Source organism: Hyperolius riggenbachi, chromosome 11 (assembly GCF_040937935.1).
Source record: "Hyperolius riggenbachi isolate aHypRig1 chromosome 11, aHypRig1.pri, whole genome shotgun sequence".
Lineage (NCBI taxonomy): Eukaryota > Metazoa > Chordata > Amphibia > Anura > Hyperoliidae > Hyperolius > Hyperolius riggenbachi.
The window spans coordinates 141372336-141391353 of record NC_090656.1 but is presented as its reverse complement, the minus strand read 5'-3'; the positions used below and the strand labels follow the sequence as shown (position 1 = coordinate 141391353).

At 43.7% G+C, this 19018-nt stretch overlaps 1 long non-coding RNA gene across 1 annotated transcript in view; it reads right to left on the bottom strand.

Moving 5' to 3' along the window:
- Positions 1-18397, bottom strand: part of LOC137537633 (uncharacterized) — a 364959-nt gene extending 346562 nt beyond the window's left edge. Inside the window, exon 1 of the long non-coding RNA XR_011024635.1 lies at positions 18293-18397. This is a non-coding gene — a long non-coding RNA (uncharacterized lncRNA). The remainder of the gene's footprint in view (positions 1-18292) is intronic.
- Positions 18398-19018: the final 621 nt, after the last annotated feature.

The following is a 19018-nucleotide window of genomic DNA, read 5'->3' as shown; positions in this document are numbered from 1 at the left end:
ACCACTCGTTGTTGTCTATCTGAACACGTGACAAATAATCTGCCTGCACATTCTGACTGCCTGGAATGTATATTGCTGACAAGTTGTGAAGAAAATGTTGAGCTATGTCCATTATTGGGCGAAGTTCTCTTAGTAGAGACTTGCTGTGGGTACCCCCCTGTTTTTTTATATAGGAAACTGCCGACATATTGTCTATTCTGCACAGGACCGATTTCCCTTTCAACTGCGGGAGAAAATGGCATAAAGCATGGTGGACAGCTTTTAGCTCTAAGATGTTGGAAACCACATTTTGTGCTGGAAAGTCCCATAGTCCTTGGGCGAAAAGGCCTTGATACGTGGCTCCCCAGCCTGTCATACTGGCATCTGTTGTTAAGACTTGCCAGGTTGGTTGTTGAATGGAATGGCAGTTCAACAGATTGTTCGTTGACATCCACCACGTCAGAGAGGATCTCACGGCTTTTGACAGATAAATGTTTTGGGTCATACTTTGCTTGTTCCACTGATCCAGAAATGATATTTGAAGCGGGCGAAGATTCCAGTGGGCCCACTTTATCATGAGAAAGGTTGAGGACATGAGCCCTAGGACCTGCATGCAGACTCTTGCTGACACTGACATTACTAACTGCAACTTTTGTACTTTTGTTCGTAGAGATATCATCTTTAGTCGAGGCAGGGAAACTGTGTCTTTGACTGTATTCAGAGAAGCACCCAGAAACGTCATCTGATGAGTCGGAGATAATTGGCTTTTTTGGAAGTTTACTATCCAACCGAAGTTTTGTAGAGTTCTCAAGAGAATCTCTATGTGTTCTAGTAGAAGTTCTTCTGACTGGGCTAGGAGTATCATGTCGTCTAAGTAATGAAGGACACGTACTCCCTGTACCCGTACATGAGCGATAACCGCGAGCAAAACCTTTGAAAACGTTCTCGGACTCGTGGAAAGCCCGAACGGAAGACAAACAAACTGAAGATGAAGATTCCCTACCGTGAACCGTAAAAATTTTTGAAACGTCGGATGTACGGGTACATGGAAGTACGCGTCCTTGAGATCTACAGAGCACATCCAATCCCCTGGCTGGATAGCCAAGAGAATGGAATGAAGACTTTCCATCTTGAACTTGGGGAGAAATATAAACTTGTTTAGCCTCTTTAGGTCTAGGACCGGCCTTAGATCCCCAGTTTTTTTCTTTACCAAAAAGATGGAAGAATAGAAACCGGAGCCTCTTTGGGAATCTGGAACTTGAACTGCGGCTTTTTGCACTAAAAGATTGGACACATAATCTAACATTGTCTTTCTCCTTATTCCTTTTTTTGGAATCTTTGTTTCTATAAAGTGATCTGCTGGAACTTTTCTGAACTGCCACCTGTGACCTGATGAGACTACGTCTAATACCCACTGATCTGAAATATTTCCCGCCCAAATCTCCTTGAAGTGGGAAAGCCTTGCACCCACCGGAAATGATTGGACGGGCAACCCTTCAAAAAGACTTTATAGGGTTTGGATTAGAAGAAGAAGACGACTTAATTCTGTTCATCTTGTGGAAATCAGACTGAGGCCTTTTCCAATTGCGTCGAAACGCTTTACCTGGCATGTAAGATCTTGCCTCACTAAATCTATTAGACCCAGATTGTCTTTTATTTTGGGAAAATCGGTTCTTAAAGAACCTACGATCCTGGGGAAGAAGCCCTGATTTTCCCCCCGTGACTCTCGTAATGGCATCGTCCATCTTGGATCCAAATAAATTCTTACCATCATAAGCTATCTTGGTCCATGCTTGTTTTGAGGTAGGATCAGCTGCCCAAGGCTTGAGCCACAATGCTCTTTTCGTCATTACTGAGTATAGCATGGAACGGCTGGTAGATCTAATTATGTCCACACTGGCTGATCCCAGAAAATCAGCTGACAATCTTAAACCATCTAAAGCAATTTCAACCTGATCTGAAAAAGCTGATGTCTGAATTTCTCTTTGGATATTTTCTACCCATACTTTTATTGCTTTCGCTAAGGAGGTTAAGGTAATGGCTGCCCTGGAAGCTTCCCCTGATGATAGATATGCTCTTTTAATATCTTGGTCCATTTGTCTATCCATAATATCTCTAAAGGCGACAGCATCTTCCAATGGTAGAGTGACATTACGAACAACTTTCATTAATGAAGCGTCCACAATTGGTGATACTGAAACAAGAGCTTCATCCTGTTCAGCTAAAGGGTATAGTTTCTGTAATTTATTCTTCAAAGGAGGTTTTTTAACCGTTTTCTCCCATTCATACCTAATTACTTCTTTAATTTCATCCATTAAGGGAAAATTAACTTTACTTTTATTGAGAAACTTATAGTAACGCTTTTTATCTTGTTTGGAAGAAGAAGGATCATCTTTCCACCCAATAGCTTGCTTAATATGGGAGATAAACATAGGAACCATAGAGAAATCAAAACATTCTTCCTCAGTCACAGACAATTCATCAGAAGACACGTCACTAGCATACTGCTGGACTGGATCGGAAACTGACATAGGCTGAGTTATATTCATTTCTGTAACTGTGTCTTTAACCACTTGTTTTATAAGAGTTGTAACATCCCTATCTTCACTTGCTATGTCAAAATGACACAGCTCGCACACTTTTTTATGCTTGATAGAAGGTCTACCACAGATCCAACACTGGTTATTTGGTGGGGTAGCGACAGAAGCTAAAGCTGCTTTACTAGTGCTGGGAGCGAGGCTTGAGTCAGAATCGCTAGTTGTGGAGTAAATCCTTCTTGTATATTTGATATTTGGAGATCTTGATCCTGACCTAGACCTAGAAGGTCTAGTAGCTGGATGAGAAGGACCTTTGGAGGAGGATCCTGCATCCCTGCGATCAGATCTGTGAAAAATCCAGAGACATAATTAGTCTGCTGGAATAGTAATGGACCTTTATTATGTGAAAAATAAACTTACCAACCTTACCTATTTGAATTTGTACTCTCACCCTTTCTTTTCCCCATAATAGGCAGCTGAAAATAGGATAAAACAAAAACTTACTAACCGTCCCTTTAAGACCGACACTATAGATATACAGCACCAACTGAAGATATATGAACCTATATCCACATATATAAAAACACAAACATATATATATCTACCTAGATATTAACATATAAATATATATCTGTCCACCTAAATAAAAGTATAACCCTCATATAGCAGGTAGAGACAAACTATGCTATGTAGCCTAAACTGACTAGGTATATGCCCAGTAATCCACATGTGCTGAAGATTAAGAAAATGCCAATCAGACTCCTACCTGGTAGTAGAATAAAGAATAGAGACAGCCGGCGAACCCTGAGAGCGTCCAGCGCACACCCTTCCACTCCGAACGCCAACTGTGGAGTGAAGAGGCTGCTTATGTACGCCAGACGCTCAGAAGCAGAGTACGCCCAAATCCAAAATGGCCGACCAAGCACTTCCGCCCAGAGTTTACGAAAACCGGAAGTGAGCCGCGCGCGCGCGCTAGGAGACCGGCACAACACAGGGGAACACTAAAAGGAAGGAACGTCTTGGGAAGACCTCATAGAAGAACGCGAAAACATACTAGCAAGGTAACAGGCTAGAGAGTATACTATAGCTGTGGCTGCCGGGGAGAAAGTCACAACATTATTTAAATGTCTATAGTGACCAGGACATACAAAAAATGCAAACAAATACATATCCCTGGAGAGTACAAGAGAGGGGTTCCACGACTCTTAGGAGCATTTAGCAACCTGAGTTGTGGACTCCGGCAGGAAAAGGTCCAAAAAACCTGTCGGTACCCACCCAAAGAGGTGGAGGTAAGGAAAAGGAAAAACATGAATTGGAACTCCTGAGCTGGAGGCGAGGACGAAAAAAAGAATACAGCCATAGTATGGGGTGGTCCTATTTAACATCTTGGGACGTCCTATTGGGGCATGGGGAGGCGGGATTGCCCAGTAGTATGCTGACATGGAGTCACCAGGGAAAAAGTGGTGTACACGTGAGAAGTGGAACGAAAATCATACATGATTCTAAACATTTTTTACAAATCAATAACTGCAAAGTGGGGTGTGCGTAATTATTCAGCCCCCTTTGGTCTGAGTGCAGTCAGTTGCCTATAGACATTGCCTGATGAGTGCTAATGACTGTGCACCTGTGTGTAATCTTATGTCAGTATAAATACAGCTGCTCTGTGACAGCCTCAGAGGTTGTCTAAGAGAATCTTGGGAGCAACAACACCATGTAGTCCAAAGAGCACACCAGACAGGTCAGGGATAAAGTTATTGAGAAATTTAAAGCAGGCTTAGGCTACAAAAAGATTTCCAAAGCCTTGAACATCCCACGGAACACTGTTCAAGCGATCATTCAGAAATGAAAGGAGTATGGCACAACTGTAAACCTACCAAGACAAGGCCATCCACCTAAACTCACAGGCTGAACAAGGAGAGCGCTGATCAGAAATGCAGTCAAGAGGCCCATGGTGACTCTGAACGAGCTGCAAAGATCTACAGCTCAGGTGGGGGAATCTGTCCATAGGACAACTATAATGCCCCGTTCACACTGCACACGTTCCCATCCGCGTTTCGGGAACGCGTGCAGGAGGCCGACACGCACGGCATCAGACAGTACATAGACTGCACTGTCTGATGTTCACACTGCATGAGTTCCGGACCTGTACAGTCCGGGAACACATGCTGCACGCATTTTTTCCCAAACCGCGCGGCTGTCATTTTCAGTGAATGGGATCAGCCACGCAACGCATACGAACGCGGATGGCGTGCAATCGTACGCGTTGCGTTCCGAACACACAGCCGTCCGCGTTTGCCAATGTGAACAAAGCATTAGCCATGCACTGCACAAAGTTGGCTCTTATGGAAGAGTGACAAGAAGAAAGCATAAGAAGTCCCGTTTGCAGTTTGCCACAAGCCATGTGGGGGACACAGCAAACATGTGGAAGAAGGTGCTCTGGTTGGATGAGACCAAAATGGAACTTTTGGCCAAAATGCAAAACACGATGTGTGGTGGAAAACTAACACTGCACATCACTCAGAACACACCATCCCCACTGTCAAATATTGTGGTGGCAGCATCATGCTCTGGGGTTGCTTCTCTTCAGCAGGGACAGGGAAGCTGGTCAGAGTTGATGGGAAGATGGATGGAGCCAAATACAGGGCAATCTTGGAAGGAAACCTCTTGGAGTCTGCAAAAGACTTGAGACTGGGGCGGAGGTTCACCTTCCAGGAGGACAACGACCCTAAATATAAAGCCATGGCAACAATGGAATGGTTTAAAACAAAACATATCCATGTGTTAGAATGGCCCAGTCAAAGTCCAGATTTAATCCAATTGAGAATCTGTGGCAAGATCTGAAAACTGCTGTTCACAAACGCTGTCCATCTAATCTGACTGAGCTGGAGCTGTGTTGCAAAGAAGAATGGGCAAGGATTTCAGTCTCTAGATGTGCAAAGCTGGTAGAGACATACCCTAAAAGACTGGCAGCTGTAATTGCAGCAAAAGGTGGTTCTACAAAATATTGACTCAGGGGGCTGAATAATTACGCACACCCCACTTTGCAGTTATTGATTTGTAATGTATGATTTTCGTTCCATTTCTCACGTGTACACAACTTTGTATTGGTCTTTCACGTGGAATTCCAATAAAATGTATTCATGTTTGTGGCAGTAATGTGACAAAATGTGGAAAACTTCAAGGGAGCCGAATACTTTTGCAAGCCACTGTAGTTATGGGTGACTTCAACTTTCCAGACTGACTGGGGTATTGAGGCTACCCATTCTGGTAAAAGTGGCAGATTTCTGGCAACACTACAGGACAGTTACTTGACTCAAATGGTAACTGAACCAACTAGGGGGAATGCGTTACTGGATTTGATCATTTCAAATAGACCAGATAATGTATCAAATGTGCAGGTTCAAGAACATTTGGAAAATAGTGATCACAACATGATGACGTTTGATCTAGTGACTGATAGGCCGTGGGGCAGTGGGACAACTAAAACTATGAATATTTGAAAAGCAAAGTTCAATCAACTCAGGCAGGCACTAAGTTTAGTGAATTGGGATAATGTACTACAAGGGAAGGACACTGAAAGGAAATGGCAAGCTTTTAAAATTATTTTCAATCAATATTGTAATAAATATATCCCATATGGAAACAAAATGTCTAGGAATAAAAAAAAAGGCCTCTATGGATGAATAGAAAGGTTAGAGATAAAATTAAGTGGAAAAAGAATGTCTATAAGGTCCTTAAACAGGAGGGGACTGAGGCTGCATTGAGCAATTATAAGGAGTGCAATAAAAGTTGTAAAAAATAAATTAGGTTGGCAAAGATTGAAGCTGAAAATCAAATCGCTATCAAATCTAACCCAAAGAAGTTTTACAAGTACATCAACTATAAAAAAGAAAGGTTTTACAAGTACATCAACTATAAAAAAAGAAAGGTTGACTGTATTGGACTTCTAAAGGATGAGGGTGGGAACTCAATGGTGGATGACCAAGGTAAGGCAGAGTTATTAAATGCTTTCTTTGCTTCTGTCTTTACAAGGGAAACATAACTGTTGCAAATTACAGATGCAGAAGAGTCTCAATCTTTCAATTGTAATATTAAATACTTAACGCAGGAAGAAGTGAAGGCAAGACTAAATAAATTAAAAATAGACAAGGCACCTGGCCCAGATGGCATACATCCTCGGGTCCTAAGGGAATTAAGTTCCGTTATCGATAAAACCCTTTATCTTATCTTTTGTGACTCTCTTTCAACTGGCAGGGTTCCAGTAGATTGGCGTACAGCACATGTTTTCCCATTATTTAACCACTTGCCGACCGCCCACTACCTATGGGCGTTGGCAAAGTGACACCCCCAGGACCGCCTAACGCCGATCATCGGTGGCTCTTGGGGGACTGAATAGTCGGAGATTGCGCGCATTCGCCGGCATTAGGCTCCGCCCACCCACGACATCAACCCGCCGTCTAATTAGCAGCGCCAGCGGGTTGTTAACCCCCGATATGCCGCGTTGAAAGTGTACAATACGCTTTGTAATGTATACAAAGCGTATTATACAGGCTGCCTCCTGCCCTGGTGGTCCCAGTGATCGAGGGACCACCAGGGCAGGAGGCAGCCCTCCTAGTACACACACACACACACACTAATCCTGCCCCCCCTGCCCACTGATCGCCCATAGCACCCCTTAGACCCCCCCCCCCCGATCACCTCCTCAGACCACAGTTTACACCCAATCACCCCCCTAATCACCCATCAATCACCCCCTGTCAGTATATGTCAATGCTAAAATTTAGATTAGGTCCTAAACTGCCCCCTGGGGGCTCCTGATCACCCCAAAACACATTATACTATTTCTCCTGAGTATGGTGATACCACGTGTGTGACACTTTTTTGCAGCCTAGGTGCGCTAAGGGGCCCAAAGTCCTATGAGCACCTTTAGGCTTTACAGGGGTGCTTACAATTTAGCACCCCCAAAATACCAGGAAAGTAAACACACCCCACAAATGACCCCATTTTGGAAAGTAGACACACCAAAGTATTTAGAGAGGGGCATTGTGAGTCTGTGGCAGATTTAATTTTTTTTGTCACAAGTTAGCAGAAATGGAAACTTTAAAAAAAAAAAAAAATTTGTCACAAAGTGTCATTTTCCGCTAACTTGTGACAAAAAATAAAATCTTCTATGAACTCACCATGCCTCTTAGTGAATACTTTGGGATGTCTTCTTTCCAAAATAGGGTCATTTGGGGGTATTTATACTATCCTGGAATTCTAGCACCTCATGAAACATGACAGGTGCTCAGAACAGTCAGAGATGCGTCAAAATGGGAAAATTCACTTTTTGCAGCATAGTTTGTAAACGCTATAACCTTTACCCAAGCCAATAAATATACACTTATTGGATTTTTTTTTTTATCAAAGACATGTAGCACAATAAATTTGAACAAAAATGTATATAGAAATTTTACTTTATTTGAAAGATGTCAGCACAGAAATTATAAAAAATCATTTTTTTGACAAAATTCATGTCTTTTTTGATGAATAAAATAAAAACTAAAAATCACAGCAGCAATCAAGTAGCACCAAAAGAAAGCTGTATTAGTGACAAGAAAAGGAGGTAAAATTCATTTAGGTGGTAGGTTGTATGACCGAGCAATAAACCGTTAAAGCTGCAGTGGTCTGAATGGAAAAAAAGTGTCTGGTCCTTAAGGGGTTTTATGACTGCAGTCGTTAAGTGGTTAAGAAGGGCAAAAAAATCAGTTCCAGGAAATTATAGACCGGTAAGCTTAACATCAGTTGTGTGCAAACTATTTGAGCGATTACTAAGAGTTACTATACAAGACTTCATAGTAGAAAATAGTCTTATTTCTCAGCATCAGCATGGGTTTACTAAAGACAGATCCTGTTTGACTAACATGCTCAGCTTTTATGAGGTACTGAACGCTAATGTGGATATTGGGAATGCAGTAGATGTGATATACTTGGACTTTGCAAAGGCCTTCAACACTGTTCCTCACAAAAGCCTGGTGCAAAAGTTGAGGATGCAAGGACTGGGTAAGAGTCTGTGTGCATAGATAGGGAACTGGCTAATGGACAGAAAACAGCAGTGGGTTCCCACAGGGGTCATTACTGGGTCCAGTGCTCTGCAATTTATTTATTAATGATCTAGTAGATGCAGTAGAAAGCAATGTTGCTATTTTTTGCAGATGATACAAAATTGTGCAGAATCATCAACTCTCAGGAAGATAGTGACATATTACAACAGGATCTTGATAGGCTTGCTATACAGGCACATACATGGCAGATGAAATTCAATGTTGAAAAATGTAAAGTCATGCATTTTGGTTGTACCAATGGTCTAACAACATACAAAATAAACGGGATACAGATGGGGATATCGAACTTGGAGAAGGACTTAGGAGTACTCATCGACAACAAGTTAAATAATCGTATTCAATGCAAGCCGCTGCAGCTAAAGCTAATACAATTTGCATTAAAAGGGAAATAAAAACTTGAGATGCTAACATAATATTGCCCCTGTTTAACTCTCTAGTAAAGGCCACATCTGGAATATGGAATTCAGTTCTGGGCACCACATTACAGGAAGGTTATTGCAGTTTTAGAGCAGGTGCAGAGACGAGCTACAAAATTTATACAAGGGATGGATTGGTCTCACTTACCAAGAAAGGTTAGATAAACTGGGCTTATTTAGTCTAGACAAAAGACGCCTTAGAGGGGATCTAATTAACATGTATAAATACATCAGAGAGCAACATAAAAGCTTGGCGAATGAGCTTTTTGTCCTTAGGCCTTCACAAAGGACTAGAAGACATGATCTGCGCATGGAGGAAAACCGTTTCAGCCATTTACTGTATTTAGGAAAGGGTTCTTTACAGTAATAGTGAATAAGATGTGGAATGCATTGCCACAGGAAGTAGTTATGGCAAATTCTATATCTGCATTTAAAGGGGGCTTAGATGCTTTTCTTGCATTGAAAGACATCCATGGCTATAATTACTAAGTAATGGCCAGTGATGTGATCCAGTGATTTTATCTGCTTGCCATCTGGAGTCTGGAAGGATTTTTTTCCCTTTTGGGGCTAATTGGACCATGCCTTGTAAGGGTTTTTTTTTTTTTAAACTTTAATTTTTATTAAAAAAAAAGAGTAAGAGCAAGTCACATTTACAGTTCAATGGAGAGTAAGGTTAACAGATATGTACAGTCACATCAGCTAGATCAGTGGTTAACAGTTGTGGAGGATGTTTTTTACATTATGGGATCATGAATAAAGAGAGACTTTAAAGGATCCATCTTTCATTAAATTGGATAGGCTGTTACATAGCTCAATAATGAACTGAGGCATGACCTGGTCATCAATCATAAAATAACTAACTAGAAACATAAAGAAAATAAAAAGTAAAACAAAAGGGAAAGTGTCCAATGCACGTTAGCTGCCCATAGCAACAAGCTTAGTCAATATCCATGGGTATCCTAGGACATGTGAGTCAAGAGCATCCCCCCTACTGCTTCCCTTATAGAACTTCAGGACTATTTCCCCTGGTATTCACTCGAGAGGACGTCCAGTCGGACCACCTGCTCCACACACCTAGGAAATGGTCTGGCTTATTGGTCAGGGATGATGTGATATATTCTAGCGAGTATATATCCTTAATTTTAAGGATTAAGGTCTCTTTGGAAGGTGGGAGACTTTTCAAGGTTTTGTCCAGTAGGGAGAGGGCTGCATTACAGACCTGAGAAATGAACGCATTTGTGTTTTTAGAGAATCTGGGGATGTATCTATGAAAGAGAGCCACCCAGGGGTCTGGCTGGACCTCACTCCCGAGTATCTCCGACATTAATTGGAAGCACATAAGCCAAAATGAGTTTACTGCAGGACACTCCCACCAGCAATGCACCTGGTCAGCTCTTTGGCCGCAGCCTCTGTAGCATGAATCAGTGGGTATCAGGCCCCATTGGAATAATTTGGAGGGTGTACGGTACCAGTCGTATAATATTTTATACGAACGCTCTTTAAGAATGACGTTCATAGAGGATTTGGACATGTTGCCAAAAATTGAGAGCCAAGATTTATCGTCTAGAGTGCATCGTAACCTCTCTTGCCATTTAAGCATTGCTAGTGTGTTGTCCTCCAGTGTTTGGTACCAGATGACTGAATACATTTCAGAGATGAGGCCTTTCCTAATTGTTTTGCTTATGAATTCTTTCTCAATTTCATTTAGTTCAAGCCTGAGGCCTCTCTTTTTGAGGGATAGTACTAATCCTCTTAATTGAAGGTATCGGAAGATCTCTGCTGGGGGGAGAGAGTGTTTATTGGATAGGTCCCCCCAAGAGAGAACTTGGCCATCTATCAATAGGTCTTTAACACTTGTTATTCCTTTGTTCACCCATATTGCCCATGGGTGTGGATCCAGCCCTGGGGTGAAGTCCAAATTCCAGAATAGTGAGGTTAGTTGGGAGGTAAGCTCGGATAAGCCTAGGGATTTAGCTATATTTTTCCAGATGGATACTGTGATTTGGATTATGCGCAGTTTCTTCATCTTTGGAATAGCCGGTTTATCTGTCCATATGAGGGATGATATTGGGAAGGGCCGAATTAAGGAAGCTTCCAAGTCTACCCATCTAGTTCTACCCAAGGGGGTTGCCCATTGTATAGTCTGCGCTAGTCTGGAAGCTCTGTAATATTGCATTAACTTCGGGGCTCCAAGGCCTCCTTGGTTTTTGCTCCTGGCCAGGTATTGGTATTTAATCCTGGGTGGTCTATTTCCCCATATAAAGGAGGTTATGTGAGACTGTAGCTTTTGGATGTCCCTTGTAACTACTCTAATGGGTAGAGCTCTAAATAAGTAGAGTAATTTGGGTGTTAAGGTCATTTTTACTGCTGCGATATGTCCTGTCAGGGATAGGTGGTAGTGAGACCATTCATTCAATAAGTTGTGGAGAGTGTTTAGCATGGGGGGATAATTTGCTCCATAGAGGTTATCTAAGTCAGGGGTTAGTCTAATACCTAAATATTTGAGGGTGCTTTCTTTAAATTTGAAGCCAAAGGCTGAGGAGAGGGCCTGCTTTTGGGTCTCAGTCAGTCCTATTGCTAGGGCCTCCGATTTGGTTTTGTTTATTTTGAAGCCTGAGACTAAACTAAAGCTATCTATAAGTTTGATGAGGTTAGGCAGGGACACCTGTGGGTTTGAGAGTGAGAAGATGGTATCGTCCGCAAACAATGCTATCTTGTATGAAGATTCTCCTATATCTATCCCTACTATGTCTGGGTTGTTTCTAACTAGGATGGCAAGGGGTTCAATACATAAGGCGAATAGTAGGGGAGAAAGAGGGCACCCCTGTCTGGTACCATTGAGTATTGGGAATTGCTGCAATGAGAGTCCCATATTGCTCACAACTGCTGTTGGGCCTGTATACATGCTTCTGACTATATTTAAGAACCCAGCAGGGAGCCCAAACCTCTGCATCACCACCCTCATGTATCTCCAGTCTACCCTGTCGAACGCCTTCTCCGCATCCAAGGAAAGGAGCAGAGAAGGCGTCCGACAGGTCCTCATGGCCTCCAAGACTCCCAGCGTCCTGCGCACGTTATCGGTGGTCTGCCTACCCCAGATGAACCCAGTCTGATCAGGGTGTATGACAGTATGAAGACATTTGTTGAGTCTAGTTGCAAATACTTTTGCTATCAATTTGAGGTCAGTGTTGATTAAGGAGATCGGGCGATAATTTTTGACCTCGCATGGGTCTCTGCCAGGCTTAGGTATCACTACTATTGTTGCTTTGAGCATTTCAGGGGGGAGAACCTCCTCGCCTTCCATTAATCGATTCATGAGTGTGGCTAGTTCCGGTGCTAATATTTCTTTGTGGGTTTTATAGTATTGTGGGGAGTATCCGTCAGGGCCTGGGGCTTTTGAGGGTTTTAGCGTCTTGATTGCTTCAACCACTTCTTCAGTCGTTACAGGGGTGTTCAACTCGTCAATGTATGTATTATCTAGTCTGGGTATAGGGATTCGGGATAGGTATTCCGAGATAGCTGCTATGGGGGTGGATGTTTTATTAGTAGTGGTGCCATTATAGAGGTCGCTATAATAGTTGGCAAATTGTTGTATGATTGATCTAGGGTCGTGGGTGAGCTGTCCCTGGGGGTTGCGGACTGGGTTTAGTCTATTAAGGGCTAATCTTTGGGTTAATTTTCTAGCCAACATTGTGTCGGGTTTATTGCCCTTTTCGTAGAATCTTTGGCTGGTGAGGCGCAAGGAGTAATCAGCCTTAGAGTAAAGCAGAGAGCACAACTCTTGCCTATAGGTCTGTAACTGCTTAAAGATTGTCGGATCGTTTCCTGTGGCATGTATTGTTTCAAGTCTCCTGATCTCTTTCATTAGGCTATCTGATTTAATCTTAGCTTGTCGTTTTAGCCTGGATGATATCTGGATAATTTTGCCTCTTACCGTGGCTTTATGGGCCGCCCATCTGATGGCCTGGGTGGTGTCGGAGGGGGCATTCAGAGAGAAGAATTGTTTGATTTCTTCTAAGATTGCGCAGGCAGATTCCGTGTCAACTAGGAGTGAATCATTGATTCTCCAGTGAGGGGGGTATTTATTGTGAAGGGAATCTAGACTAGCTACTACAGGGGCGTGGTCTGACCATGATATTTCCAGGATATCTGTCATGTCTAGGTTCTCTAGTGATAGGGCGTCTAGTAAAATGTAGTCGATTCTGGTATAGCATTGGTGTGGGTGTGAGAAGAAGGTATATCCCTTTTCTCCCGGGTGAGTCGCTCTCCATGCATCCCATGTGTTAGTGTCTCTCAGAAACTGGATCAATGTTTTAGTTGAGGGGCAGCGTCTATGAGAGCCAGAGCTCCTGCCATCTAAAGAGGAGTTGAAGTCTCCCAGGATCAGCACCCTCCCCTTCCTATATAGTGCTATTTTATCTGATAAGGTATTAAAGTATGGTCTTTGTCCCTCAGATGGGGCATAAACCGAAATCAGCGTAACCGGTGTTCCCTGTAGATAGCCTGTTACTATAATAAACCTCCCTGCTTTGTCCCTGTGTACGGTGTCCGCTGTGAAGGAGACACGTTTATGGATCAGGATAGCCACCCCGCATTTCTTTTGGGAAGCCGAGGCATAATACACAGACTGATAGGATTTGTGCCAAAACTTTGGTTCATGACCCCTTTTATAATGAGTTTCCTGTAGGAATATTATGTCGGCCTGTTGGTCGGCGTAGTACTTACATGCTAGCCTTCGTTTGTTAGGGGAGTTAAGGCCTTTGACATTGTGCGTGATAATTTTGATTGTGGAGGGGGTTGGGCCGAGAGGTGAGTTCAGTCTAGGGAGCATTACACGCTGGGGGGGGGGGGGGGGGGTAATAGCTAAGAGGTGAGATCTTTGATCTGTATGGTACACATGCCTCGGGTTCCCAAGTAGTAGAGAAATGAGCATCAGCATACAATAAAGCCTAATGGCGGGCACTTTCCAAACAATATGACATAAATCATAAAAAAGAACATGGGTGTACGTTAACTGTAAAAGTAAGAGAGCACAAAAATACCAGTCACCCCTACGGTAGGTAGGGGGGGAGATATTTAGCATCAATATCTCAATTGAGGTTAGTTTTTGCTGCCATGGAGGTTGCAGGTTAAATCGGGAGATGTGCATCCTGGTAACCGCCAGACAGAAACACGCCTCCTTGTTGCAGGCTCATGGGAGCAAACAGTCAACAGTGAAATAAGGAAAAAATTATAATAAAAATATAAGTGTAGAAAGACTGAACCAGTCAAACTGAACAGTGGTGAAAAGTAAAATTAAAGTCAGTGTTTCTACCTTTTCCGGTGATAAACAGCCCACGTCCAGGAGTGGGTACGCGCCATAGCGCCATATTAGTTAAGCCATGAAGGCACGGGTCAACAGAGAGAGAAGATCAAGTGGAGGAACAGAGGTTCTCACCCGGCTGAATCATCAGGAGAGGGCGAGGAAGGAGAAGCTGGAGCTGATGAACGAGGTGATCTTGAGTCCCTGCGTGGAGCTACCGTGGTCCATTCCGGTTCTGGAGGGGGGATTTCTTTTCGGTCTGGGGTTGAGAAGCTGATGGTGGAGGAGCTTCGTGTTGCAGGCCTAGCTGAGTAAGGACGTCTGTAATATCGTCTGGGTCACTTAGAGAGAGCTGCTTGCCTTTATGTAGAATGGTTAATTTGAAAGGGAAGCCCCAGCGGTACCTTATTTTATGACGAATTAGTATGGATGTGAGGGGCTTCATATCTTTGCGCTTCTTTAATGTTGTAGGAGAACGATCTGGAAAGATCTGGATCCTGGCTCCTCTGAAGGTGATCTCAGAGATGTCTCGTGAAGCTAGTAGTATGGTTTCTTTCGAGCTGTAGTAGTGCAGCCGAGTGATGATATCTCTCGGCGGGATGCCGTCGTTGGAGATTACTCTTAGGGCTCTGTGAGCTCTATCCATTCTTAAGTCTTCTTCTTTCAGTGTGGGGGCCACTGCAAGAAATAGTGCCATCAAGTAGGGGCCTATGTCTTCCTCAGTCTCTGGGACCCCTCGCACTCTCAGGTTGCACCGTCTATCTCTGTTCTCTCCGTCCTCCCTGGCTTCTTTCAGGGCTGTCACCTCTGCTTTGAGCGTGGTTATATCTGTGTCTGTTTGCTTGTTATGGGCTCTCACCTCATCCAGACCTTTTTCTAGATTGTGGATTCTGTCGCCCAGCGACGATATCTCCGACCTGATTTCCCGCACAGTCTCTGAGTTCGTAGCCTTTATGAGTTTTTCCAGGTTGTGGAAGAGTTGATTCAGATCCGCCTTGGTTGCTGTGTCTTTGGGTGAATTCTGGAGCCCGGGGGTCTGAAGGTTGTCCGCTGATGAGCCGGCGCCATCTTGCGAGTTCACCCCTTTGTTCTTTCGGGTGAAGATCTCGGCAACCTGGCTCTCGTGATCCGCGTTTTGCTTCTTGGGTCCCATATTCTGGAAGCCCGTCCTCAGAGGGTCAGAGTGGGATGGTTTGGAGTGGATCTGTGTGGGTAAGATGGTGCCTATGAGGCTAATTTAGCTGGAGCTAAGGGACCATGCGTCTGTCTCGCTTGGCCTCCAGGCGCCGCCCCTGCCTTGTTTTTACGAGGGAGCAGGCTGGTGCTGGTGTTGTACTTTGTTTTCTGGTTGAACTCGATGGACGTATGTCTTTTTTCAACTATGTAACTATGTAACATTACCACAAGTACTAGGAGCAATTTCCTTCCTCACACAGCTCTGCCTCGCTGCTGTAAAATCCTCCGTCAGTTTTAAATACAAAAGCTCTTATGCTAGGTAGAAACAAGCGTATGCGTCTCAACCAACACACCACTATGACCCTATGAAGAGATGGACTAGTCCAAAACCTGTCGCTTCTGTCAGATTTCTACTACCTACTGTAAGTGACAGCAACATAGGAGAGAAGTAATTTATGTCTAATTTTACTCTGGAAAAAATGTACTTATTTGTATATGTTTGCATATATTTAAAATTTTACAGTTTTTCGCCATAGTGCCCATTTAAAGGGATACTGTAGGGGGTCGGGGGAAAATGAGTTGAACTTACCCGGGGCTTCTAATGGTCCCCCGCAGACATCCTGTGTTGGCGCAGCCACTCCCCGATGCTCCGGCCCCGCCTCCGGTTCACTTCTGGAATTTCAGACTTTAAAGTTTGAAAACCACTGCGCCTGCGTTGCCGTGTCCTCGCTCCCGCTGATGTCACCAGGAGCGTACTGCGCAGGCCCAGTATGGTCTGTGTCTGCACAGTATGCTCCTGGTGACATCAGCGGGTGCGAGGACACGGCAACACAGGCGCAGTGGTTTTCAGACTTTAAAGTCTGAAATTCCAGAAGTGAACCGGAGGCGGGGCCAGAGCATCGGTGAGTGGCTGCGCGGGCAGAGAATGTCTGCGGGGGACCATTAGAAGCCTCCGGTAAGTTCAACTCATTTTCCCCCGACCCCCCTACAGTATCCCTTTAAGGATTATAAACAAATGATCCAATTCTGAGAGGCACATTTCTCAATGGGTGTAGACCATAGTCAACATGGCTCCACGTATGTCCTTATAGCACCAATGACACAATCATCTTTATGTAGTTCACTTAAGATCATCAAAATGCAATATCCATGTTTAGGCAAAGGATCCAGTCTCCACTTGTTCTGATGCAGACCAGAAAGATACTGCTGCCAATGATCAGAAATCAGTCTGTGAGGACCACAGATGTCCAATCGCAACATCCAGATAAGCGTGGGATCCAAGAAAGGAGGCGTGGCACAGGTATATAAATGATATTTTGCTTTTGTGGACTGGTGGGGAATCACTTCTGTTGGAATTCATTGAGATATTGAACCAAAATTCCCTGAACCTTAAATTAACATGCAATGATGATGTGAGGTCCCTATCCTTTTTGGATAGAGATTGGGAAAAATGGGGATCTTAGTACAAGACTTTGCAGAAAGCCTACATATTCTAATACTATCTTACATGCCAACAGTTTTAACCCCCAACATCTCATTAAACGCATCCCGACCGGACAATTCTTACGGGCAAGACGGAATTGTTCTTCTCTGGAGGATATCAGAGCTTAAGCTGTTGAACTAAATGATAGATTCCGGGCCAGGGGGTATTAAAAATCTAATATTCAAAAGGCCTATGATAGGGACTTAAAGTTGGATCGTGGTGCTCTTTTGAGATATCAGGGGAAATCAAATTCAGTTATGGATACGGTACCCATTATAACAGCATACAATAAACAGCAAAGACAGTTTCAAAAAATTATTTCAAGACATTGGCACTTGTTGACTGACGTTGTAAGGATTCGACAATATGTTCCAGACAAACCTAAAGTCATTTTTCGAAAGGCCCCACGATTACAAATAGAATTGTTAGGAGTCACTATGTAGGCAATAGACGTGTCGACCCATGTAGAGAAAAGGGTGTCTTCAGGTGTGCAACCAATGTCCTTTTGTGACGGTGGGCCGATCCAACACTTTTCCACATTAATAGAACTGTTCAAATTAAACATTTTATAAATTGCTCAACAGAGGGTGTCATATATGTGCTTAAGTGCACATGACGCCTTCTATATTGGCAAAACTAGGCATAATTTTCGCAGACGGATTTATGAACATACACAGGATGTTATCGGACACAACCTTCGCTCCGCGAGACACGTCAGTGCAGTGGATTGTGTACATACACCATTGAGGGGTGGAGACTTTGATAAACTATTATTACAACGCGAGTGTCACTGAATATATGAACTTAAAGCCATGGTCCCACTAGGACTAAACTGATGAATTAAAATATTCTCCTTTTCAGTGATCTCTCAATGTGTGGGCTTAGTGTCCCTCCCTGAATGTGTCCTTGCCTATGGTTTCGGGATGGGGGAGGTGCCATTGCCCCTCAGTTGGGGTGGTCCCCTTGCTTTTGTCCGGAATCAGGAATGCCCAAAACTTTTTTCTGACGTGCACTTTTAGTAGCATGCTTGGAAAATATTTGATTTATATAATAAATAATGAATCCATAAAGATTTTGTATTATTAAATGAGAAAGGATTACTTCGTTACTTATATACTTTTTGGATAAAATGTTGTGTATTCATGCTAATTTTTTGAGCGGAATCCCCTTTAGCCCGGCAGTGTTGCTCCGCCGCCTAGTGGTGGTATTTACACTTCAAGAAGCTTTCCTCCCTTTTCCTTCTCTTCTTTCTCTACCTTTCTTTTTTTTCTCCTTTTCTTTCTTCCCCCTCTTACCTTCTTTCTTGGGGTGCCACCTTGGCGGCTGAGTTTCTACCCATGCACAGACACCGGGGGCTGGATTGTATGGTGCTGTGGTTGCCTAGCAGCCCGACCCCTTGTTTATTGTCCACACATACTGGCCTGGATACAGAGGCGGCGCATTGGACATGCACGGCCTCACGTACTTCCGCCCGCTCCAGGCGGTTTGGGACGCAAGAAGCCGCTCCCTATGTTGGATTCGGCTGATGCATTTCCGGGTAAGACCCCTTTTATGGCGTCGGGGATATCCGCAATCTCGCTGGCAGGAATCTCACGGTCTGAGGTCCTGAGGAGCCGGATCATCCGGCTAACCCGGTCGACTACTAGCCACCCACAGCCCTTCACTATCCAGCCTGTCCTCCAACACAGCCGTGACTTCTACAGCCTCCTTGCTTACAAGCATTCAAGCCTCGGCACATAGACTCATGCTTACAGATGCCGCTTCCTCTACAAGAGTGGTAGCTAGTGTATATCAGCTTCTTAATGCTATATGCTGCTTGAACTCAGTATACTCTTATTGCATATCCTTGCTGACTACTGCACATGCACTGTTGCTGTTACTTTCTTGGATCCCAAGCTTATCTGGATGTTGCAATTGGACATCTGTGGTCCTCAGACTGATTTCTAATCATTGGCAGCAGTATCTTTCTGGTCTGCATCAGAACTAGTGGGGACTGGATCCTTTGTCTAAACCTTGATATT